Here is a 26962-nt window from a genome sequence, read left to right as displayed (position 1 = left end):
AGGAAACTCCAACCTAGAGAAGTGACACTTAGTCCCAAGCTGGAAGTCAGGAGGATATGGAGAAGCAAGTCTGCCTTTACAAAAACCCCTGTAATTGTTTTATAAGTTTTTTTCTTTAAGATTCCTTATCTGTAGACACACATTCAGAAATACCAATGAAATGATGTCTGGGATGCGCTTCAAAATAATCAAGGGGTGGGGACAGGGGAAAGTGGGGGAGGTACAGACGGAACAAGATTGGCCAGGAATTGATAGCTACTGAGTCTGGACAATGGGCATGTGGTGGGGGAGAGGGGGGTTCACTATACTATATTCTCAATTTACATGTATGTTTGAGAGTTTCCATAATAAAAAGTTTTCCAAGTTCCCATGTGAGGGGATAGATCCTGACCTCAGGGGCCCACAGTCTGGCAGGGGAGACCCAGTCCCTGCTTTCTGCATGGCCAAGTCCTCCCCGTCTTGTCAGCTGCCACCGCCCCTGGCAGTGAAGGACCAGGTGGGGCAGAGGCACGTCCTGCGGAAGGCTGACGCCCTCGACCTGGCCCTCTCCACCGAGGCCCAAAGCTCAGGGGCTGGAACCGCATCTAAGCAGAGCTGGGTTCCGGCGCCGGCTCCACCTGGCACCTGTCCAAGAACACTCAGCCCTCGGCTCCTAAGCTTAACACCGCCTGTCTGGAAAGAGGAAACAGCCACGGAGCCCCAGGTTATTATCATAGGGAGGAAGCCCCTCCCTGACACAGCCTCTCTGTTCTTACTGTGGTTCCTCTCCTCTTGCTGCCTCTGTCTGTTTAGTGGGGACTAGAGTCACCAGGTGAGTTTGCAGATTAAGTTACCACACCAGGACCAGACAGGGAGGGAGCTGCTCAAGGCCACCCAGCCAGGTGGTGGCAGAGCCGGTTATCCACAGATACAAGATACTGAGGCAGAGCCCACTCCCCACCATGAGGCCTGCAGGCTGGTGCACGCAGTGTCCTTGTCCAGAGTCCAGGGTGGTGTCCCAGGGTCCTCCCCTCCAGTCCCCAGTCCCACTCTGGGAAGAGCCAGCTCAGGAGAGCACCAGGAACCCTACATGGGTGGGGTACAAGCCAGAGAGGGGAGAGCTGGGGAGAGAGGGAGGCAGAAGCCTTTATCCTGCCCCCCCAGGAACACAGTGGGGGCCCAAGGACATCTGTCCGGGAGAGGATGCCCAGCCTCGAGGGCTCTGTCAGGGGTCAGAAGTCTTGGCCTAGCCTGGATTCCTTTTTCATAAGAATAGTAATAATAATAATAGTCAACACTTACATATATGGTTCCTACTATGTGCAAGGCAGTGTTTTATGTGCCTTATGCATAGTATCTCATATAATTCTCACAACAATCCTATGAGGCTGTTTGGGTTTGCTAAAGCTGCCAGCATGCATTATACCAGAAATGGGCTGGCTTTTACAATGGGGATTTATTAGCTTATGATTTACAGTTCTTAGGCCATGAAAATGTCCAACTCAAGGCCTCAACAGAACGATACCTGGACTCTGAAGACAGGCTGCAGCATCTGGAGCTCCTCTGTCGCATGGGAAGGCACATGGTGATGTCTGATGGTCCTTCTCTCCTGGGATTCATTGCTTCCAGCTTCTGGCTTCAGTGGCTTCCTCTCAACTTCTCTGAGGCTTTTTCTCTCAACTACTCTGGGGCTTTTTGTGTGAGCTTCTCTCAATTTCATCTCTTAGCTTTCTGAGCCTTCTCTGAGCTCTCTGAGGTTTTTCTGTGTGTCCTTTTCCTCTTATAATGAACTCCAGTAACGGGAAAAAGACCCACCTTGAATGGGGTAGGTCACATCTCAATTGAAATAACCTAATCAAAAGGTCCCACCTATAATAGGTCTGCACCCATAGGAATAGATTAAAAGAACATGGCCTTTTCTGGGGTATATAACAGCTCCAAACTACCACAGAAGCCAAGGGTATTATTGTCCCCATTTTACAGATGGGGAAACTGAGGCGCAGAGAGGCTAAGTAACTTCTGCAAAGTCACTCAGCTTGTAAACAGCAGAGGTAGGATTTGATCCCAGGCAGTCTGCCTCGAGTCTGTGATCTTAACCACCCAGATACACTCAGGAAGAGACTGCCTGGCTTTTCCTGAGATGCTACTTGTGATTTCCCACAGCTCTGGAGGTTGCTGACAGGAGGAGGCCTGCTGCAGGCCAATGGATACACCTGCTTCCCAGATGGAAGCCACCTGAGAGCCCAGACAGTAGGGGATGAGAAAAGGCAGCCACTGGCATCCTGTTTTACCCCAATGCCTGGATCAAGGCCTTCACCGACAGGCTGGGAGGGCAGTGCTGGCACATGAGTGGGCCCTCCACCCCTCTCCTGCCTGAGAAAACAGAGTGGAAGGGAGTGGGAAGGAATGGTATTAGGAGATGGGCTTGAATTCATTCCAACTTTTTGTTTTTTATATTTAAATCATTCAGAAAAAGTTGACCAAGATCAGGGACAAATGACTTGTGTAACAGCCCTGGAGAATCTATCCTCTAAGGCATGGGAGTAGCTGGGGCATCCCCTGCTCCCCTCCCTGTCCCTCTACAAAGAAGAGGTGCATAGCCCAGGGAGTAAGAACATGGTCTTTGGAGGCTGACAAAGTCGGTCTCAAGGTTAGTCCCACCACTTCAAAGCAATGGAACCTTGGACCACAGACTAGTTAACCTCTCTGGGCCTCAGTTTTCTCATCTGTAGAGTGGGGATGCTGATGGCATCTCCCTCAGAGTTGTTAGGAGGCTTAAATGAAATAACATGTCAAGTATCAGCCTGGTGCCTGGCACATAGTAGGTGCACAGTATTAGCTCTTAGCATCACTACTGCTATCAGGTCCAGCCCTGACAAGCTGGGAGCTCCTTTAGGGAAGGAGCTGCACCTTATTCCTCTTTGTCTAACTCCACATTTCCCACAGGGCTTGGCACACAGTAGGGGCTCCATGTCTTAGGTGAGGCTCCCAGAAGCAGACTCTGAGACAAGGATTCCTGGCTAATATCTCACCAAGAAAGCGCCTCTGGAGACAACTGGAGGGGTTTGGGGGAAGCAGGAACGGGAAAGGAAGGGGCCAAGCAAGGGTGCAATTCCAGGAGACATCCAGCGGAGGATGGCTTCAGTCCAGTCCTGCAGGAGGACTCTGGGGTGTACATTATACCTCAGAGCTGTCCCCACCCCACACAAGGGAGCTGAGCTTCCTCTCGCCCCCCTGCACCCCACTCATTGGCTAGGACCACCTTGGGGGAGGTAGACTGCCAGGTATCCTCTGCTGTGCTCCAGCAGCCTGAGGACAGTCTGCCCAGGGAGAGCACACAGCAAGGGGTGGGAGAAGGCTCCAGTAGGATCTGCTAGCCCATCATGTCTGTGGGGTTGATGGGAATGAACTGAAACCAGCTCAGCCCAGCCTCTGAAGGGCCCAGTGGTCCAGGCAGAGAGGGCGGATTGTGGGCAAAGGGGAGCAGCTCTGACTGACATGGCAGAGACCCCACTGGTCAGAGCCAGGAGGGTCCCCCAAGCAGTCAGGCTTCTTTCCTGACTGAGAAGGGCAGGCCTGGGGCTGCCTGAGTTGGCCCTGCTAGTCCCTACCTGCTGCTAGGTTCTTTGCATGATTCACTCATTGGATCCTGACAGCAGTCCTAGATAGTATCCCAATTTACAGATGAGGAAACTGAGGCACAGAGAGAGTGAGGGGATTGCTTGAGGCCCCCTCAAAGAGTTAAGGGAAAGGATGCTCAACCTCATTATTCATTAGGGAAATGCAGAGCAAAACCACAACGAGATACCACTTCACACCCATCAGGATGATGAGAATCAAAACAACAAGTGTTGACAAGGATGTGGAGAAGTCGGCACCCTCAAACACATGTGTGAAATGGTACAGCCACTGCAGTAAACAGTTTGGCAGTTCCTCAATAAGCTAAACATAGAATAACCATTATGACCCACCAATTCCACTGTAGGTGTATACTAAATAATTGAAAACATGTTCAAACAAAAACTTGTACACAAATGTTCATAGCAGCACTATTCACAACAGCCAGGAGGTGGAAACAACCCACTGTCCACCAACTGATGGATGGAGAAACAAAATGAATGGAATGTTATTCAGCAAAGTAACGGAACTAAGTATTGGCACATGCTACAATGTGGATGAACCTTGAAGACATTGTGCTGAATGAAAAAAGCCTGATACAAAAGGCCACATATCGCAGACTCCATTTCTGTGAAATGCCCAGAGTAGGCAAATCCATAGAGACAGAATGCAGATTACTGGTTGCCAGGGGCCAGGTAGGAGGTGGAATGGGGGGTGATGGCTTAACGGGTACAGGGTTTCCTTCTGGGGTCATGAAAATGCTCTAGAATTAGACAGTGGTGATGGTTACCCAACACTGTGAAGGCACTAAATGCCACTTCGTTGTACACTTTAAAATAGTAAATTTTATGTTATGTGTATTTTACCACAATTTTTTAAAAAAAGTTTAAAATGTTAAGAGCAGAGCCTGTACCAGAGCCATCCTTGACTCTTCCTTCTGCCAGATCTGGGAGCTGCCAACAGAGTCAGTGTTTTGGGATATTTAGGGACAAAAATAAGTATGCTGGGTGCCATTCTGGCACAGAGATGGGACTCAAGGTGCTTTTAAGTGTGTTTGTGCCTTGGCCTGCTAGAGAAAGAAAAGCTCTGGCCTTGATCTCAGACAAACCTGGGTGTAAATGCTGGTTCCACCACTGGCTGTGTGGCCTTGGGCAAATCACTGTGCCTTTCTGGGCCTCGATTTTCTCATCTGTAAAATGGAGATAATAGTATGAATCTCTCCATGTTGTTGGGAGAACTAAATGAGTTAATGCATAGAAAAGCCCTTAGCACAGTGTGATGAATAATTAATTAGGCTAAGCTATGGTATCCAGTTGTCTGGTCAACCACCAGCCTGGATGTTGTTGAAAAGGTATTCTGTAGATGTGATTAACATGCACAATCAGTTGGCTTTAAGTCAGTAATGTGGGTGGGCCTCCAATCAGTTGAAGGCCTTAAAAGAACACTTTTCTCAAAGAAGAAATTCTGTCTCAAGACTACAACATCAACTCTTGAAATTTCCAAGCCCACCAGCTTCCCCTACAGATTTCCACGTGCCAGCCCCGACAATCATGCATGAGCCAAGTCCTTAAAATCTCTCTCTATATATATAAATAAATATGACTGTGCACACGCATGCACGCACACATGTCCTGCTGGTGCTGTTTGTCTGAGGGACCCTGACTATTGAGGTACAAGGCATCTAACACACAGGAAGGGCTCAGCAAGTCAGCAAGGGTGGGAGCCCTTCCTCCCTCTCCTTCTTGACCGACACATGCCCTTGACATTTACTCCAACCAGATTTCACCTGTGCAAACACCTTCCCAGAGGCTGTGTCCACAGGCAGGACCTGCCCAGGTTCCCTGACGGACCCTGCCCATGAGATATTTGCACTTTCAAAGAGAACACTAGTTAATCTACAGAAAGCCTAAGTGATAAAGGGCATGAAGGATTTCCAGATTCATCAAGGGAATATTTGGCATGGGGGAGCACCCCCTTTCACTCCAATCAAACTGTTTAGGCAGCTACCTGCTTGGCCACCATTTTCTGACACACAGGGACACTCGGACACTCACACACATCCACACCTCTAACCCAGCAGTTTCCCAGAGCTGGTCCATGACCATGTTCTCACCTATCCACAGGTCAATGTGTCAGTATATGAATGCAATCAATCTTTCCAGGGACGGAGGGACTGTTTTTTATTTCTACTTTTTGGAATCAAAGTGTTCATTTATTTTTTAAGATGTAATAATAGGAATTTTTATTATCATTCTGTGTCCTTCCTTGGCAAAATAAAATGCTTACATCAGTTCCCAAAATGGCTTTTTGAAATTTTACTGGTGAATCCTCAAATCCAAGGAGCACAGCTCTACCCCAGGCCCTCCCATTTCCCCTTCTGCAAGGAGTGATCCCTGCTTCACTGGCCCGGGGGGGGTGGCAGGAGGGCAATGGGCCCCACCATACCCCCTACCCCCCGCCCAGGCAGCCCTCTCCAGCTCCTCCCCTCCTTCCCACAGCAGCCTCGTCAACATTTCCATTTTATAAAAAGGGAAAAATGTGGGTGAATTTTCTGGTGCTAACAAGGAAAGGCTTGAAGCCATCATTAATGAATTAAGCTAACCATGTTTTCTGAAAACATAGCCAGCCATCAGCTGTTTAAAACTTAACTTGTAATTATTTTCTATTTACGAAAAAGAAAGATCATGTATGAAGACTATAGACCCAATTGCCATATGACTATAAATGATAATAAAATATTAATTCTACCCTTCAAAAAAAAAAGTTCTGTCCTGGGCTTGGAAACAAAGTGAGTGACAGAGACATGGGACAACCCTGGGACACTCCCACTGCAGGCTCCGCCCCACAGGCATCAGAAACCATTGGGAGACCACAGGAGCAGTGAAGGGAAAAGAAGGGGGAAGAACAAAGATGGACAGGCAGACAGCGAGGAGAGACTGAGGGCTAAGGTTAGAGACCAGGTCCTGTGCCAGGTGCTGGAGATGCAAAGATGAACAAGACACAACCCCCTGCCCTGAGGAGCTCACAGATGAGCAGGTACCACCCAGGGGAAGAGGAGCGGTCAGGAGTAACATTTACTAAGGGACTGTTTATCTTCCGTAATCACAAAGACAAGAGCCCATCCTCGTGGAGCTGTTGACCAAGTTACAAAATAGGCAAGTTACAGACTGGGACAGGCCCTAGAAGAAAACAAACAGAAGGTGAGACAGAGCAGAATGGGGGTGGCCATTTAGAGAGGGTCACCACAGTGGACTCTCTGAGGAGGTGACATTGGAAATGGGGTGGAGGATGAGAAGACTGTTGCAGGTATGGAACAGCAGGTACAAAGACCAGGAGGCAAGAAAAGACTTGCTGTGTTCAAGGAAGAGCAGGAAGGCTGGTGTGGCTGGAGGATGGTGAGGGGGGAGAGGCAGGAGGCAGATCAGGTGAGGCCATGCAGGCCGTATAAGGAATTTGGATTATGTAATAAGAGAATTATCTCCAGGTAGAAGATAAGGAAACCAAGACTCAAAGAAGTTAAATAACTTGCCCAAGGTCACATAGCTGGCAACAGCCAAGCTGAGATTAAACCATGAAGTTGGATGACAGAACCCACATGCTTTTGTTCCACTGCCCACTGGACAGGCATTGGACTGGTTGTGCCAAAATGTGTTAACTGATAATGATTAATGACCGCTGGCTTAATGATGGGAGCATGGGGGTGGCTGGTTTGCCAGGGCAGGCCTCTCAGAGGAGCTAACAACTGAACTGAGCCTTTGAGGACAAGGAGGATCTTGCCAGGTGAAGGAGACATGGGGAGAAAGAGCATTCAAAGTAAGAAAAATCATGTGAACAAAGGCCAGAGGTGTGGGACACATGGCCTGTTTGAGAGCTAGAGACAATGGGGTGGCAGAGTATAGAAGCAATGGGGGACTCAGATGTGGGGCAGGCTGGGATACCTGCAACCCTGGATACCTACCAACAATGTCTAAACTGATGCTATAGGCAATGGGGAGCCAAGGAAAGTTCTTGAGAAGACTGAGCTGCTGTATGCTTTAGGAAGATCACTCTGATGTAGAAGCCAGGAGAAGCTGGGGATGGGAGGAGGAGCCAGCTAAAATAAATGAAGGGACAGAGTCTGGTGGAGGAGAAAAGGAAGGAGAAGGGGGGTAAGAGCAGGGCAGAGCGTCCTGGACAGGGGCATTTCTATCCTGAATGCACTTAACCGCTACCGTGTGGCTGGTGGGTATTGGGGAGACAGAGAAGCTCAGGCAGTAGATAGGGAAGCCTTTTCAGAGACTCCAAGAGCAGGGTGTCCCTAGCCACTAAGCCAGCATCCCAAGGCCCACCTTGCTTCCCTCCACCACCACCCCCAGCCTGGACAGAGTCCAGCCCCAGCCAACAGCCCCAGGCCCTGCTGCCAGCGAGCCCACCAGCCAGCACACAGAGCTTATGTCGAGGGAGCTTTTCTGTTCATGCCCCATGGTCCCCAGCCCCCATTCTCTGGGGAGCATAAAGGGCAGAGTGTCAGCTTCACAGGGGGGCTTGGTGACCTTTAGATACTAATAGCAGCCAGCACTTACAGCCCGCGCTCTGAGAGGAGCTCTAAGTGCTTTGTTTTTACTCATTTCATTCAACATCCCTACAAGGTAGGTACTATTGTGTTCCAAAGCGCAAACTAAGGCACGAGGGACTTGCCCAAGGGATTTGAATCCTGGCAGTCTGGTGCCAGGGTCTGTGCTGCATCTCCCTGGACCTTGAGGATTTCTACCCGCTCTCACCTCTCTCACTGCTTTTATGATGATCCTGTCAGATGCTTCATTTCCTGCCAGGAGTGAGGGCTGTATGTGGGGCGCCCTCAGGAACCACCTGCCTGCCTGCAATAGCAGGCAGTGAGGAGCTCACCCTGATGTCAGACAGCCCCTCTGGGGAGGCAGGGGAGGCCTGACTGCACCCCCACCCTTACCTGCACCAGAGCAGTGCCTGCGCTGCCTGGACCCGGAGCCCCGGCCCCAACAGCCACTGGGCCCACAACAGACCTGGACTGGCCCCCACCCGATCACAGTCAGCCCTCACCCCTCACCCTGGGATGGCACCCAGCCTTTCTGCACCAGGAGCCCAGCCCAGGCCGTCCTGGTGCCAAGGTCACGCGCCAGCTCCAGGCCTGGGGAGCTGGGAGCCACCATGCCCACTAGATGGCGCAGTGTGCACAGCAATGCAGCCGGCCCGCTCAGCCCCCCTCCCACCTTCAGAAGGGCTGACTCTTCACAACACAATTTATCTCACCTTTATCCCCATTTCTCACCCCCACCAGTAGGCAACCATTTGTATGTGTTCTTACAAAACAAGCACTCTATCAAGGGCAAGTATTTTTGAATTTCAAACTTAGTACATTATGCAGGTCTTACTTTTTTCACTCTGCCCCTTATTGCTAGGAGCACAGTGAGACCTGGCGGGCAGCTCCACATTTATTTACCCACTGGGCAGGTGACAGATCCCAGGTCCCCTTCAACACCCCCTCAACAAATCTGCCATGAGCGTCCTTGCACATGCCCTGCAATTGCTAGGCCACAGGGTATGCATTCACTTAGTTTGATGCAGTACCCAATTCTTGGAGGGTTCCTGGGGGAAAAGACAGCCTGACCTCCCGGGACTGCCCAGCCTGGCATTTCCCTGCCCTTCCTGTTGACTGGTCCAAATCCCTTCTGTTTGGGCCTTCCAGGAGATAAGAGAGTTGCTGGCCAGCAGCCTCCCTTAAAAGCATCCGGCAAATGTAAGATCTTAGAGTCCTGCTGTCTCCCCTGGGGCGGTTCTTCTCACTTCCCATCAAGACCTGCACTAGTCCATTAAATTCTCCACATCAGGGATCTTTCTGTTTCCAAAGCTCATTCTGTCCACCCCACTCCACTCCCCCACATACACACAAAACACCCCTATTTTTTGCATTGTCCCAAGTTCTCTTCCTCAGTCCTCTCCTTCAGTGTGATTAGCTCTGTGCTTCCTAGCTGTGTGTCTGCGAGCAAGTTATTCAGGCTCCACAAGCATCCTTGTCTGTAATATGGAAATTAACAACAGGCACACAGGCATACTCCCTCCCGGGCCTCCATACATAGCCCTCTCTTCAATTCACTGCTGCCCTGCTTCCCCACTTCTATCTTCCACACAAATTGAAGTAGCTCAAACTCCTCCTCCCCCAGGAGGTCATCTCTGATTGAGTCAGATATTGTCCCAAAGCCCTTAACCCAACTGCCCCGGTAAGGGCTCAAAAAATGTTGGCTGACATTTGAAATAATAATAATGGTTATGATTTTTTGAGCACCTACTTTGTGCTAGGAGTTCTTTCTCCTACTTCATCCTCACAAAAACACTGGAAGGCAGACCATGTCATTCCCATTTCACAGATGAGGAAGCTGAGGCTCAAAGAATTAAAGTGACTTTCCCAAGGTCACTGACAGGTAATTTTCAAGGCCAGGACTGGAACACAGGCTTGTCTGACACAAAGGCTTTTCCTTACCCCATACCACCCCCTTGGGGATCCCTTCCTCCTTCCCCCATACACCCAATGTGGGTGCTGCATTTAAAAATTAATTCTAAGTACACAGATAATACAGGGATAATTTCTCCTTATAAAAAATTAAAGCACTATAGATAGACCTGTGTCCCCTTTGACCAGGCCAGGACCCACAATATTAGCAGTGTCTTGGGTATTGTTGCACTCCTTTTCCAGGGCATTTATACACATATTTCTCTATCTGTAGAAAACAAGCAATATTGTTCTCATTCTATTTTACATAAGCGGTATGTGTGTCCATTGCTCATCAACATGCTTTTTGCCACTCAACAATGTGTCCCAGTAATGTAGCAATGTAGCCGTTGCTATCTACGCCCTCCTTTCTGGGAACCGTTGTGAGTCCACGGCATGGATGGGCTTCGCTTATTTTGCCAGCCCTCTACTGACAGCACCCAGGCTGTGTCTGGTTCTCACTATTAACGGGGCTGGAATGAACACACACGTGCAGATCTCCTTGTTCCCATGATATGTCTCTGGGCAGCAGCTGGGTCTCTTCTCATCTGTCACACTGTTAATGATGCCTCTTGCAGAGGGTCTCAACTAGGAGCCACTGGAGGTGTCAGGGGGCCTCGGACCCCTGAAAGCATATGCAAAGTTACCTCTGCCTGCCTGTGTGTGCATGAACCTAACTCTCACCAGGTTTCAGTCTCGGAAACCTAAGAAGCACTGACCTTTTCCTTTCATGCCTTTTTGCTCTGGGTGGTACCATGTTGAAGGGTATAAAGAACCCACCGGGAAGCATAAGGCCCCCTCCCCCAGTGAACTTGCCAACAAGGATGCCATCCAGAGCTGAAAGAAAGGACTTTAGGGGCCAGACCGAGACACAAAATCCTGGCTCCAAACTCTGCCACACGACTTTGGGCAACTAAATAAGGCCCTCAGCCTCAGTTTCCACATTACCAAATGTGGTGAACAACACCTGCTTCATAGGGTTTTTGTGAAGATTAAACGAAATCAGTGCTTCAAGCATTTAGCACCTGCAGCAGGTGCTGTTGTGTCTGTGCCTTTGGCTTCCTTCACCGCAGGCCAAGCTCTCCAGGCAAACAGGAACTTCGGAAGATCAGCCCCTTGGGCTCTGAAACTAAATTGGCCATGGGCAAATTAGGAACAGTTACACTGCAAGCAAAATCCTCACCCAGCTTTCTCTGCCTCCTATCCCAGCGGCGCCACTGGGAGGCCACACGACAGGCCCTGTGCCCAAAGAGGTTCTGTTCAGGGGCAGCTCTGACAGAGGTAGAGTGTGTGTGTGTATGCGTATATGAGTGCATATGTCAGTGTATGCATGTGAGTGTGTGTGCACGTGTGTGCATGTGTGTGTGTATGAACCTGTGGTGGGGGAAGCAGAAACCAAAACCAGAGGCAGAGTTTCCCAAAAGGCAGGAGCTGCAGCCCCTCCCCTTGAGGAGTCTCCAGGCAGACAGAACAAGTATGTAATCTTCTGGTATGTGTCAAGCACTGCTCCTGCCCTTGAAGAACTCACAGGGAGACAAAAACAAGACAGTTTGGTCAAGCAATACTCACAGGTGCCAGATATTATGCTAAGTGCTGGAGATATAAACAGACACGTAACCCAATAGGTACAAACCCATGCCTGGCACATGGGAACAGAAGTGTGTTCAAGACACAGAAAGCATAAAGGAGGGTCAGCGTGGACTCTCCCCTTTGCGACAGGTGTAGGCACTCCCCCCACCCTGCAGTCCCTGAGCCTGCAGGTCCCCAACCGCCTTCTCTCCTCTCACCCCTTGCGGCCATTGAGCCCTGCTGGACAGAACTCTCAGCTGCACAGGCAGGGAATCACTGGTGCCCAAGAGCCTCAGACAGTGACCACCCATGCTGCATCCTCCATCCTCTTCCTCTCTGGGCAGCGGATTCCCACCTTTCCCACCCTCCCCTTGCTCTCACCAGCCACCCTCTCCCAAGGCTCGGAGTGAACAACTTCAATGCCTTGCCCCGCTCCCACCGGCAGATAGATTTGCCTTGCAGAGCACGCAGTCTGCCCAGCAGGCGCAGGGAATGATGTGCCCTTTGGCTTGTTCAGGTCCCCTGCTTCCTGGTCCACTAGTGTCCCCCTGCCCCGTGAACATGGTGGGGGCAGCACTGCAGAGTGAGTAAGCCTTCCCCACCCCCGGCCCCAGCTCTGCTGCTGCCTAACCCTGCAAACTTAGACAAGTTACTCCACCTCTCTGGGCTTCAGTCCCTACACCTGCAGCACAGGACAAAACCAGTAACATGGACATGACACACATACCTCCTAACACCACCAGGAAGATTCAATGATACTGACACACAAATGCTTAGAACCATGCCTGGCAGGTAGTGAGTGCTGCCTAAATGTTACTCTCATTGTTGAGACTCCTTGGTAACACCTATAATATCTGAAAGGGCACAAAAGTACCATTAGATGATCATCAGGTGATCAGGGACACAGCGCCTAGGGGATGGCACCAAATGGCTGTTCACTTTCCCCATCAGATAGCCCTTCAGTGAGACTGAGACTGAGTCAGAGGAGGCCCTGGGGTCTCCTGGCCAGCTCCACCCAGCGTGCTGGCTCTCAATCAGGCCATTTTGTTCCACTGTCTTGCTGGAGGGCTGGCTCCCTAGGGTCTGGGCATCACTGGAGGGCCTTCAGAGAGAGACACATACTGAGGGGTCTTCTCTCACTAATATTGCCACCTCTTAGTCCTTATTATGTGAATGTCTTCTTACCAAACACCCCGTCGCGGCAAGAGGGAGAACCCATCCCTCTACAAAAAGTTAACTCAGGTCTCCCCCATCCTAAAAAAACTCCTTACATCACCTTCTAGCCACAGCTGTCTCTCTCCTTTCCTTCTCAGCCAAGCTTCTTGAAGTCCTCCCTGCTCTGGATGACGGGATGACCGTCCCTTTACTCCCCAGCTCCTTCCTGCCCTCCACAGGCACCTTTTGACCCCATTTCTCCACCTGAGACAGACCTGTGGTCACATCCCTCTGCCCCACTGCAGACCTCATTCCTAAGGGCCTCTGCCACATCTGAGGCATCTGACCACTTCCTCCTTGAAACTCACCCTACCTGGGCCTCCAGGATTCAACTTCCCCAGTTCTCCTCTCTCCTCAATCTACTGCCCAGCTTTTCCCCCTCCACCTGCCTCTCAAGCATCGGTGTTCTCCAAGGCTCTGCCTACTGATCTTCTCTCCCTGCTTCTCCTTAGGTGACCTCGTGATTTGAAGTGCCACTTAGGTCCTGATGCCACTGAAATCTCTATATTCTCTCCCCTGACCTGTTTAGTGTATCCCACTGTCCCCAAAGCACTTGCAACTCAACAGCCAGAAAAGAGTTCTCATCCTCTCCTCCAGAATCCTGATTCCATGAGGGCCCCACCCAGCCCCCCACGCCTGGAGAACTGGAAGGCACCCTCACCTCCTTCCACCTCCAAGCATTCACTAAATCCTTCCCAGTCCACCTTGGTGGATGTTTAACAATTGGAAGGCCCACTAGGTTTAAGAGTCAAGGTGCAGGGATGCATTTCATTTGAAGGCTATGGCACAGAGAAGGGGCAGGCACCTGAGGGCAAGGGCGGGGCCAGGACTGGCACAGGGAGCAGAAGGGGGGCAGCAGCCGCCCAGGCCTCCTGACAAGCCCCAGAGTGGCCTGCCCCAGCTGTGCCAGGCATACCACAGGCGTGTCCCCTCCCCTGCCTCAGCCCAGGCCTCCCCTAGGGGCTGGTCAAGCGTTCCTGCAGCCTGCAAGCCCAGGTGCAGCTTGCCACATGCTCACTCCCCAGCCCCCACTCTCCTGAATACAATGCTCACACTTCAGTCATCTACCCCAAAATAACTCAATTGTGCTTTGTGAATTTCCTGGACCCCTGCCCCAACTGCCAATACAACCCTTCTTTGTACTGAGGTGCCACAACCTGGTAAATAACTATTTTCCCCCAATATTTCCTGACTCCCATCCTCTGTCCCTACCTTGCCCTGCCACAGTGCTCTTATTATCCCTTGAACTTCTGCCTTCTGTCTGGTCCCTGACACCATTCCCTTAAAAGGGTTCTCAGCACCAGAGCCAGGAAAATCTTGATAAATATAAATCTGGGATGAGAAGCCACTGGCCATTTAAAGCAGGGCAGTGGCATGGCCATAGCCCCAGCCCCTTAGTGGGACACCCGCAGCATCCCCAACTGCCCTCTGCCTGTCCCCGCACCTCACTGCCGCCACTCTTCATCCTCTCTTCAAATGCCCCCCTCTAGGAACCCCAAACTGCTGGGGACCCCAGTACATCCCACTTGATGTCCCACCTCTGGGTTTGGCTGGGATGAAAGAGTGTTTCCATTTTAGACTGTCCCTCAATTAACTCTGATGAATCGTTCAGCTTCCAGGCTCTCTCTCCTCAGAAGTCTTTGACTCTTCCAGGCTATGGCTGCCACAGCACACAGACATCCTGACACTTACCATAGCAGGATGAAACTACTCATGGGTCTGCCACCCTCCCAGGAGCTGCTCCAGGACGGGAACCTTATGGTTATCCAGGCACAAGCAGCAAATGCTTGCATTAGTCAGCATCCGAGCAGACAAGAGGGTAATTGAGGAGGGTTTAATAAAGGGACTATTTATCAAGGTGTGGGCCAGTATGGGGGAACATCGAAGGGTACTGCAGTGCCCCGGGGCCAAGGACCCTGGAAGGAGAGTGTGGGGAGCAAGCTGTCTCAGGAGCTGTGACATTCACCTGAGGGATGCAGCCACCCCCGCAGGGAGAAAGCTGTGTGGGGGGGTGGGGGGTGAAAAATACCCAAGTCCTCTTTTCCTCCATACAGGTCAGCCTCCCAGGGCACAGAGCAGGGTGGAAAAGGGCCAGAGTGACCTGAGGGATAAATTAAGATATCCAACCCAGGGCTCAGTAGTATTAGTGAGCAGATTCAGCTGATGAGATGCCTGAACAGGATTCCACAGGATGACTGGCCACTGCTCCAAGTCAAAGATGCACAGTCATCTGGCTCCGGCTGGGCATAATGGCAGCAGCGGAGTGGACAAGGCTGGAAAAACAGAGGGAATTAGAGGTCCCTGAGTGGGCAAAACCAAACCTCCATGCTTAAGGGCTCTCCATCAGGCAGTTTTGTTTCACTTTCTTCTTGGCGGGCTACCTTCCTTGGGTCTGGGCATCACTGGAGGTCCTGCCCACAATGGACTCCTTTGGCCTGGATTTTCCAGGAGAGAAGGAATTGGGTTTGGAAAAGCAGAGAGGTAGCCTTTTACCAGAGGTGAGGAGGACCTACACTCTTCATCTAACTCATTCAGCAAACACTGAGAACCTACTCAGTGCCAGGTATTTGAGAACTCCATGGTGAGCCCAAGACAAGGCTCCAGCCCCAAGGAGCTCAGTCGGCCGGGTGCACATCAGAAGGCGAGGGCCCTTTCCTTGGTCAGAGAAGAAGCCCAAGTTGCAGACTGACAGGAAGCAGTGCTGTTAAATAAGGCAGGGAGCAGACCTCCAGCAGGAAGCACTGCTCATGGCTTCAGCTGGAAGGAGCTGACCCAAGAGGCAACTGGAAGCAACTGCAAGTTTCTGCAGTGGTCATTCAACTGATGTTTCCGGAAGATGATTTTAATAGCTGAGGGAAGGCACATTACCAAGAAATATTTCCACAATAGGTCAGTGCAGCAGATACAGCAGGCATGATGAGGTCAGAAGGCCCCGACTGCAAATCCCTACCTGCCACTTGACTACAAATCCCTTAACTGTTCTTAGCCTGCGTCTTCTCACTTGTAAATCAGAGATAACAATAACTGCAGTGTCATTGTGAGAACCACATGGAACAAAATATGTAAAGTGCCTGGCACAAAACTGAGATAGAGTAAGCCCTCATGGAATTGGTTTCTCTTTTCTGTTCCTAATACTATGTGGTACAGACCCTACCTTCAAGAGCTGCCTCAGGAGGGTGGCTGGGCTGTCACAGTAATTCAGCAGTGTGCCAAGACTGGGCTGGTGCCCTGGAATGGTGGAGGAGCAGATCTGCAAAGTTCCAGGAGGAAGTATAATATACTGCTTCTACTATAGGAGAATGGGCAAGACTTTGAAAACCAAAATCAGAAAGGGAAAAACATGACAAACCCGAAAGTGACTACAAAGTTGTAAGATTTATAAGGTAGGAAGGTTGCTGTTGCCACTGCTAGGACAGTCACGGAGAAAGAGAGCAGGAGCTACAAGAAAACTGACGAGCCAAGGTGACTCCACACATGAGCAAGCAGCTGAACCACAGCTAAAGCCTTGGCCCCGACCCCCAGCCTGGAACTCTCGCTGCATGTTATTGTATAGACCAAGTCCCTCTATCCTGTCCTCTGATGGCATCGACTCTTTTGGTCTATTTCTCAACCCTTCAGTAACCATGAACCCTTTCAAAATTCTCCACCAGCTACTCCAACTTTTGCTGCTCAAATCAGGGCAGTAGGCAGATAAACAGTGATTGACTGCAGAGTTTCATGGATTCCCACATGGATTTTGTTCCTATGATTCTACATGATCATTCATGAACCAAAGATTCACTATAACACCCAATGCTCTTTGTCTCATTTACATACAACAGGCCCCACCTAGTCTCATCCCAGGGATTCTCATCCTTGGCACTATGAACATTTGGCTGGATAATTCTTTGTTGCGGGGGACTGACCTCTATATTGTAGGACGTTTGGCAGTATCCCTGGCCTCTACCCACTGGATATCAGTGGCAATCCCCAGTAGTGACAATGAAAAATATCTCCAGACATTGCCCTGTGTTCCCAGTTGAGAACCACTGCCTTATCCTTTGAACAGATTTTTCCCTAAACTTGGAGAAAAAAAAAATCAAGTTTAGTCCATTATTAAGCTGGTTTATTTTACATCATTCAGGATGGGGAAGGTGGGAAAAACAAGTGAAGGAATATGGTGAAGCTTTGTCAACAAGAAGCAAACAGCCTGGGCAATAAAAACACTGACGCCAATTTATGGTGACACCTTATCACTTTCCATCACATGCATCTTACTTTTTCTTTTTAATTCCTACACCCTTTCTTTCCCCTGCCTAAGCCTGAGGACTGATCGTAGTGTTCAAGGACATCATTTAAGCCAACTGAACTTTAGCCAAGGATTGGGCTATTTATATTTCACCCTACCCCATCCACCCATCCATCCACCCACCCATCCATCCATCCATCCAATAAACATTCACCCCAACCTGACATGACTGCCTCTCTCTGAACTCCTGTAGAAACAACGGTCTCATATGCCTCCTTTTGACTATCCTTTTTATTGTTGCCTTGAACATACTAGTATTTTTACGTGGCTGTGCCAGTTTGAATGTATTACATCCCCCTAGATTCCATTAACTTTGATGTAATCTTGTGTGGGCAGACCTATCAGTGTTAATTAGATTGTAATTCTTTGAGTGTTTCCATGGAGATGCGCCCCACCCAACTGTGGGTGATGACTGATTGGATAATTTCCACGGAGGTGTTGGCCCACCCATTCAGGGTGGGTCTAAAGTAAATTTCTGGAGCACTATATAAGTTCAGACAGAAGGAGCAAGCTTGCTACAGCCAAGAGGGACACTTTGAAGAATGCACAGAAGCTGAGAGAGCAGCTGCAGATGAGAGACAATTAGAAGATGGCCGTTGAAAGCAGGCTTTTGCTCTGGAGAACCTAAGAGAGGACAAATGCCCCAAGAGCAACTAAGAGTGACATTTTTGAGGAGCTAAAGCCTAGAGAGGAACGTCTTGGGAGAAAGCCATTTTGAAACCAGAACTTGGAGCAGACGCCGGCCACATGTCTTCCCACCTAACAGAGGTATTCCGGACACCACTGTCCATCCTCCGGTGAAGGTACCCGATTGCTGATGTGTTACCTTGGACACTTTCTGGCCTTAAGACTGTAATTGCATAACCAAATAAACCCCCTTTATGAAAGCCAGTCCATCTCTGGTGTTTTGCATTCCAGCAGCATTAGCAAACTAGAACAACATATAAAAACCAAAGGACAAAATGGCTGAAGTAAGTACTGCCTTTACAGTAATAACACTGAATGTTAATGATTAAACACCCCAATTAAAAAAACAAATTGGCAGAGTGGATAAAAAAGCACAACCCAACCATAAGTTGGCTACATGAGACTCACCTCAGACCCAAAAACATAAATAGGTTGAAAGTAAAAGGATGATAAAAGATACTCCATGCAAATAGTAACCAAAAAAGAGCTGGGATAGCTATACTAACATTGGACAAAATAGACTGTAAGTCACAAGCTGTGATAAGAGACATAGAAGGACACTATATATTTTTAATAAAAGGGGCAAGCCATCGAGAAGAAATAACAATTATAAATATTTATTACCATAACCAGGGTGCCCCAAAATATGTGAGGCAAACTGGCAAAACTGAAGAGAGAAATAGATACCTCTACAATAAAATAATGTAATATACCACATTAACAAAACAAAGGGAAAAAAAACACAAAATCATCTCAATTGATACAGAACAGGCATCTGACCAAATCCAACATCCTTTCTTGATAAAAACACTTAAAAAATAGAAATAGAAGGAAACTTCCTCAACATGATAAAGGCAATATATGAAAAACCCACAATGGTGAAAGACTGAAAGCTTTGCCACTGAGATCTGGAACAAGACAAGGATGCCCACTGTCACCACTGTTATTCAACATTGTACTGGAAGTTCTAGCCAGAGCAGGCAAGAAAAAGAAATTAAAGGCATCCAAATTGGAAAGGAAGAAGTAAAACTTCCCCTGTTTGCAGACAACATGACCCTATATACAGGAAGTCCCAAAAAATCTACACCAAAGCTACTAGAGATAATAAACAAATTCAGCAAAGTGGAGGGATACAAAATCAGTAGGGTTTCTATATACTAACAATGAGCAATCTGAGGAAGAAATCAAGAAAAAAATTTCCGCATACAATAGCAATAAAAAAATCAAATATCTTGGAATAAATTTAACCAAGGATGTAAAGCACTTGCACACAGAAAACTACAAAACTTTGCTAAAAGAAACAAAAGAAGACCTAAATAAATGGAAGGACATTCGTGTTCATGGGTTGGAAGACTATCAATTCTACCCAAAATGATTTATAGATTCAATGTGATCTCAATCAAAATCCCAACACCTTACTTTGCAGAATGAAAAAGCCAATTATCATAGTTATTTTAGATTATTTGTTTTTCCTATTCTTTTGTTTGGTTATGGTTTGTTAATTTTCTTAGGGTATGGTAGGAACATGTTGGAAGCAAAGCAGTTATTTTAGGCTATTTTTCTTAATCCTTTGCTTTGTTTGGTTTGAAATGTGTTTTTATTGTTGTTTGTTTTTTTAATTTTTTGATAAAATTTTAAAAATTCATTTACAAAAAAAAGCCAATTATCAAATTTATTTGGAAGGGTAAGGGGCCCTAAATAGCCAAAAACGTCTTGAAAAAAGGAGAATGAAGTTGGACTCACACTTCCTGACTTTAAAGCATATTACAAAGTTATAGTGGTCAAAACAGTATGGTACTGGCACAAGGATAGATATATTGACTAATAGGATCAAACTGAAAGTTCAGAAATAGACCCTCACATCTATGGCCAATTGATTTTGAAAAGGCTGCCGAGTCCACTCAAGTGGGAAAGAACAGTGTCTTCAACAAACGGCGCTGGCAGAATTGGATATTCGTATGCAAAAGAATAAAAAAGGACCCCTATCTCACAGCATATACAAAAATTAACTCAAAATAGATAAAAGACCTAAAGATAAGAACCAGGAGAAAATTTCTTAAAATTGTCCTATTATACAATTGCAGAAAATGTAGGGAAGCATCTCACAATCTTGTGTTAGGCAAGACTTTGACTCCCAAAGCACAAGCAACAACAACAAAAATAGATAAATGAGACCTTCTCAAAATTAAAAAATGTTGTGCATCAAAGGACTTTGTCACAAAAGTGAAAAAAAAACCTACTCAATGGGAGAAAATATTTGGAAACTACATATCCTATAAGGGTTTACTATCCAGAATATATAAAGAAATCCTACACTCAACAATAAAAAGACAAACAACCTAATTAAAAAATTGTCAAAAGACTTGAATAGACATTTCTCCAAAGAGGATATACGAATGGCTAAAAAACACATGAAAAAATGCTCGACATCGCTACCGTTTAGGGAAATGCAAATCAAAACCACAATGAGATATCACTTCATACCTACTAAAATGGCTACTATTAAAAAAACAGAAAACTACAAGTGTGGAGAGGATGTGGAGAAATGGGAACACTCATTCACTGCTGGTGGGAATGTAAAGTGGTGCAGCCGCTGTGGAAGACAGTCTGGCGGTTCTTCGGGAATCTAAGTACAGGACCGCCTTATGACCTGGGTATCCCACTACTAGGTATATACTCAAGAACTGAAAGCAGGGACGCAAACAGACATTTGCACATCAGTGTTCACAGTGGCATTATTCACAATCGCAAAAAGATGGAAACATCCCAAGTGTCCGTCAACTGATGAATGGATAAACAAAATGTGGTGTATACATACGATAGAATGTTATTCGGCAGTAAAAAAGAATGAAGACCTGATGCATGCAACAACATGGATGACCCTTAAGCCAATTATGCTGAATAAAACAAGCCAAACAAAAAAGAACAAATATTTTATGATCTCACTGACATGAACTAATTATAATATACAAACTCAGAGTTAGAATCTAGAATACAAGTTACCAGGGGACAGACTGGGGGTAGAGAATGGGGAGCTGATACTTAATTGGTACAGAATTTCTATTTAGGTTGATTATAAATGTTTAGAAATGGATGGTGGTGATGGTAGGACATTATTGTGAGTGTAATTACAGCATGAAATTATATATGTGAATAGCGTTAAAAGGGGAAACTTTAGATCACATATGACTAGAATAAAAATTAAAAGATAAAACATAAGACTGTACAACACAGTGAACCTTATTGTTGGTGATGGACCATAGATAATAGTACAATTATAAGAATGTTCTTTCATGAATTATGAACAAATGTACTACACTAATACAAGGTGCTAATAATAGGGTGATATATGGGGGAAAATACACCTAATGTAAACTAAGGACAACAGTTAATAGCACTATTTTAATAATCTTTCATCAGTTATAACAAAGGTGCCACACTAATGCAAAGTGCCAACAATAGGGGGATATTTTGGAACACTGTATATTTTAAATGATTTTTCTGTAAGCCTACAACTTTTCTAATTAAAAAAAAATTAAAAGAAATAGGATATATTTCATAAGCCTGTGTATTGGGTGTTTTAAATGAGGTAATCCATGTAAATTGCTTCACATAGGGCCTAGAACATAGAATCTCTCAATAAATACTGGCCATTATTGTTTAAAAAAAAAGTACAATTATTTTAAAAAAGTGCTATCATCAATTCTAAGAAATATTCCACACCAATGCAAGGTATTGGTGATGGAATGGTGTATGGGAATCCTGTATTTTATGCATGATTGTTCTATAAACACACAACTTCAAAGAAAAAAATTTAACCTGCAATATTTTTTGTGTACGTACTGAGCACCAGGAATACAGTAGTGACTCAGACACTGCTCCTGACACCATGGAGCTTGCACAATTACAAAATGGCAGGATAAGTGCTAAGCTGGGGAGATATTGGGCACAACAAGGGCCCCACAGAGTAATAACAACAGCACAAGTCCCCCTCAACCACTTACTCACTCGGTTTTCTATCTCTGTGATGAAAGCATCAGCTGTACCTACCACCCAGAGTTCACTGAGGCCTAGAGTCCCAGAAGTGCAAGGCTGGAGGAAACCTTAGCAGTGGGCATCAAGGGAGATCACAAAGTGAAAGATCTGCAAAGTGTAAAGTGCTCCACAGAGACAGAGGTTTGCCAGTGGTAGTAGTCAAAAATCACACAGACCCCAAAGAAGGAAACACCCCAGAAGGAAAGGGAAGTGGTGAGGTGGGTCTGAAGCTCCTGGACCCAGTGAGGAATGAAGTGCTCAGAGAGGTTTCACAGACCACAGCATCACAAACGTCCTTCTTCTCCCCCTCCCCCCAACCTCCTGCCCCACGGCCACCACTGCACCACGATCAACCACCCAGTCACCACCCCTTGTGGATCTCACACTCCACAGGGAGCTGAGATTCTCCAGACTCACCACAAGCAATGCTGCTTCCTACCTCTACTGGCTGGATAGGTGTGCCCACATTCAAAAGAATTTTTCAGAAAGTTTAGCATATGTTTAAACTCAGTGGTAAAAGAAGTGCTTAGTAAGGCTGCAGTATGCAGTGAAAAGAACTGGACTGGACATCAGAACACTTGAGTTCTGGTCCTGAATCTGCTACTACTCTCATTTGTGAAACTCAAGAGGCAGGATTCAGCCCCTAAGTCTACATAGTCATAGTAAAGGGGGGAGTTAAGCTCTCAACAAACTTAAATAGAAGTAATTTACTAATTCAGCATTTGCTGCATACCTACTGTGTAACAGATATTGGGAACACAAAGTTAAAGGAAATAATATAGCCACTCCTAAACTGGAAGAAGGAAGAATATAAGCCAAGTCTGGCCAGAGGAGGAAGAAGGGAAATGAGACAGGCACAATCAAAAGCTAGAGTGTGGTCAGCAGCAAAATGGACTCAGACAGGTCCAGCTCCTGCTAGTTGAACTGTTCAGTTCCCATCAGCCAGTGCAGAAAGCCCCAGGCTCAGAGGACCCAACCTGGGGAATGGCTAGCTGAAACCCATTTCAAACGCAGGCCTGGTTTTATTATCAGGATTTTTTTTTTAAAGACATTTACTAGAATGTGAAAGAAAATCTAAATCCATTTGCCAAGCTGGTCTGTATGAGCAAACACAAATAAATAGGAAATCAAAAATAAATAATTAAATTTCACATCTGAGAAAAAAGGCAGCAATCAATTAGCATCAACAAAATTTGAAAAACACAATGACAAGGTTAAAGGTGACTTATGGGAATCTCTGGGGATGAATCCATGATGCACTCACACTTAAATGGATATTAGACAGCTAAGAATCAAGTGCTCAGTATCCATTTTCCCCTTCTTCAAGTAAAATAAACCCAACTGTGTTTGGAAAGGTAAAATGTTCAGCTTAAAAACTGTTTTTCTAACCTCCCTTGCAAGGAGGGATCACCAGGTATCATGTAGGCATACCTCGTTTTATTGTGCTTTGCTTTATTACACTTCACAGATATTCTATTTTTTTTCTTACAAATTGAAGGTTTGTGGCAACCCTGTGTCAAGCAAATCTATCAGCACCATTTTTCCAAAAGCATGTGCTCACTTTGGTCTCTGTGTCACATTTTGGTAATTCTTGCAATATTTCAAAATTTTTCATTATTATTTTATCTATTATGGTGATCTGTGATCAGTGAACTTTGATGTTACTATTGTAATTGTTTTGGGGTACCACAAACTGTGCCCAATAAGATAGCAAGCTTAATCAATAAATGTTGGATGTTCTGACTGTTCCACCAACCAGCCATTCCCAGTCCCTTTTCTTCTCCTCAGGTCTCCTTATTCTCTGAGACACAACATTGATATTAAGGCCAGTTAAGAACCCTACAATGGCCTGTAAGTGTTCAAGTGAAAGGAAGAGACCCATGACTCTCACTTTAAATCAAAAGCTAGAAATGATTAAGCTTAGTGAGACAGGCATGACAAAAGCCGAGATACATCAAAAGCTAGGCCTCTTGCACAGCTGTTTAAAACATGGTTTCCTGAATATTTTGAGCCACTATTGAGATCTGCTCAGAAAAAAAGATTCCTTTCAAAATATGATTGCTCATTGACAATGCACTTGGTCACCCAATGCACCTGACAGTTCACCTGGTCACCCAAGAGCTCTGATGGAGATGTACAATGAGATGAATGCAGAATCCATTCTGCAGCCCATGGATCAAGGAGTCATTTAGACTTTCAAGCCTTATTATTTAAGAAATATATTTTGAGTGGCTATAGCTGCCATAAACAGTGATTCTTCTGATGGATCTGGGCAAAGTCAAGCGAAAACCTTCTGGAAAGGATTTGCCACTCTAAATGCCACAAAGAACTATTGTGATTAATGGGAGGAGGTCAAAACACCTACATTAACAGGTGTTTGGAAGAAGTTGATTCCAACCCTCAAGGATAACTGAGAGAGTCAAGACTTCAGTGGAGGAAGAAACTGCAGTTGTTGTGGAAATAGCAAGAGAAGTAGAATTAGGAGCCTGAAGATGTGATGAATTGCTGCAATCTCATGACAAAACTTAAATGGATGAGGAGTTGCCTCTTATGAATGAGTAAAGAAAGTGGTTTCTTCAGATGGAAACTACTCCTGGTGAAGATGCTGTGAACACTGATATAGGTGTCACTCCTGTCTTGCTGCTCCCTTCTTTGGAGTTGAGGCAGCCATCATGAAGAGGTGATTCTTCATCAGCAAACAGATATGGTTCTATTTCTTTCAAGGAACTTCTACCTTCAAGTTGGGCAAGAAGCTCCATCCCCAACTCAGCCCTTTGGAAGTCACTACACATCGCCCCAGCGACTTCACGAACCAGGGACTCAATTTTCCCGCTACCAGCACCATTTACCAACTATGCTCTATCAGGATCTTTTTTAAGGAAAAAATTCCTTCTTATTGTTTTGATCCCTAACATTACTTTGAAAATGTCAAACCTAAAAAAAAAGGTGAAAGAATAGTACACTTACCATACAGGCCTCATTTAGATTCAATTGCTAATATTTTGCAGGCATCATGATACTTCATCCCTAAATATTTCAGCAGCCGTCTTTTTAAAAACACAAACACATGATCATACAATGAAGGGACAAATTGTAAATTACAAGACAAACCAAGTTTTACATGTAACCAAGTTTTACATGTAACCAAAAGAAAAAATACACATACACAGACTATCTCTCAGCAAGCAGTTACCTACCAAAAAGCAAATTAATTAAATTCTAAGGGAAATCCATGGGACAGATCTGCAGCAAAAGCTGTTCAGAATAAATGGAGAGGTGCCTGTGCTTGCTGGCATTCTCCAGCTGGTGACCTGCTGCTCCCATCTCCTCTGACCCCAGGCCCAACCTGCCTTTCTCTTTTCCCTCATCCTCAGATGGAACCTCCGCCAAGACGCAAGTTTTCATAAAAACCCTAAAGAGAAAGACCATCCCTCTTGAAGTTGAACCCTTGGATACAATGCATAATGTGAAAGCCAAGATCCAGAATAAGGAAGGAATTCCTCTTGATCAGCAGAGAGGAATTTGCTGGTAAGGAAGTGGAAGATGGACATACCTTGTCTGACTACAACATTCAAAAAGAGTCCATTCCCCTTGCATTGAGACTTCGTGGTGGTGTTAAGAAAAGGAGGAAGTCTCACACCACTCCCAAGAAGAATAAGCTAAGCTGACTGTCCTGAAATGCTATAAAATGGATGAGAATGGCAAATGAGTCGCTTTCATCGGGAGTGCCCTTCAGCTGAACGTGCTGGAGATAATACAGCCAGCCACTTCGACAGACATTACTGTGGCAAGTGTTGTCTGACTTACTGCTTCAACAAATCAGAAGACAAGTAATTGGGTATTGGTTAATAACAGATGCAAACTAGAAAAATAAAAAAATTAATGGAGAACTATATAACTATATAGTTCTCAATTATCTGTAGGTTGTGGGGACCCAGCCTGGAAATACAAAATCCACAGACAACCTTAAAACCTCACTTGGAGCAAGGCTGTCATTCTTCTTTACCAGCAAACCTTTAACCAGAGCTGGCAGCAAACAGATGAGTCCATGCAGTGCGTTGAGGACACATTGCCTGTGAGGTGAGCGGACAAATGAGTGCCCCATTCCCTATCACGTGTGCCTGTCTCCTTGTGGATGTCAGCCGTGGCCAGCCAGGAAAGACACTGGATTCGCTTGTAGGATGGGGCAGCACAGCCCACCCCTGCCTGGGACATCCCTGGAGGCAGGGCACAGCACCTCTTGGAAAGGCCAGTTCCTGGAAGAGGTCTCTTTCCCTCTTCTTGTGCTGGGTTGGCCCTTGGGAGCGGGAGGTGGTGCATATTAACAGGGAATGGAGAGGGGAGTGGGGAGCCGAGAGGATGGCTCTGAAGCAGTTAACAGATCACAAACCCCACTGACCAAGAGGTGGCTCTGATTGGCATGTAAACCTTTGGCCTAAAATCAATTACCAGTCAAGTTCTCATAATATCCAAGGACATCCCGATCATTCAAGAGCTCTTGAGAAATTCTCAAAATAATATAAATTTAAATTCACAGTCATAAAGAAGAAGAATGCCTGTGGTGTGTTTTATGGGACAGACCACACACTATCAAACAAATGACAAAAGGATATTGCTGTGCTTGAATCTCACTGGGAACTACTAGCTTTAAAAAATCATAAAGAACTGGCTTGATGCAGAATATTGAGACAAAAACCCATCACCACTTTCAGTCCAGGAAGTCCAAATGACTGGAAAAATTACTAATATTTGGTAAGAACAATTATAGCAGGAAAGTGGCCAAAATTCTGAGGAGAACGGAATTGTGATCAATAACCACCCTCCAGGTGGAAAGGAATGAAAAAAGAAAAATAACACAACTTTTTCTTGAAGGTTAGATTACAAAATTAGGGAAAGGAAAGAAATGCAGCTGCCAGGACAGATTTGAATTTCAGTTAAGCACTTGATTCCAGTATCATGCAACTTTCATCAAAAACAGGAGTTCTTAGCAGTATAGAAAAAAAATGAGAGAACAATGAGAAGACGCCAAGAGAGGCAATGAGAGAAGGCCGTGCAAGGAAGCTAAGTCA

At 46.3% G+C, this 26962-nt stretch overlaps 1 pseudogene; it reads left to right on the top strand.

Moving 5' to 3' along the window:
* The first annotated feature begins 439 nt into the window (after positions 1-439).
* LOC119540688 lies at positions 440-25727 on the top strand (annotated as a pseudogene).
* Positions 25728-26962: the final 1235 nt, after the last annotated feature.

This window comes from Choloepus didactylus, chromosome 7 (genome assembly GCF_015220235.1).
Source record: "Choloepus didactylus isolate mChoDid1 chromosome 7, mChoDid1.pri, whole genome shotgun sequence".
In the NCBI taxonomy this organism is placed as follows: domain Eukaryota; kingdom Metazoa; phylum Chordata; class Mammalia; order Pilosa; family Megalonychidae; genus Choloepus; species Choloepus didactylus.
The sequence above is the reverse complement of the archived record's forward strand: the minus strand, read 5'-3'. Positions and strand labels throughout refer to the sequence as shown.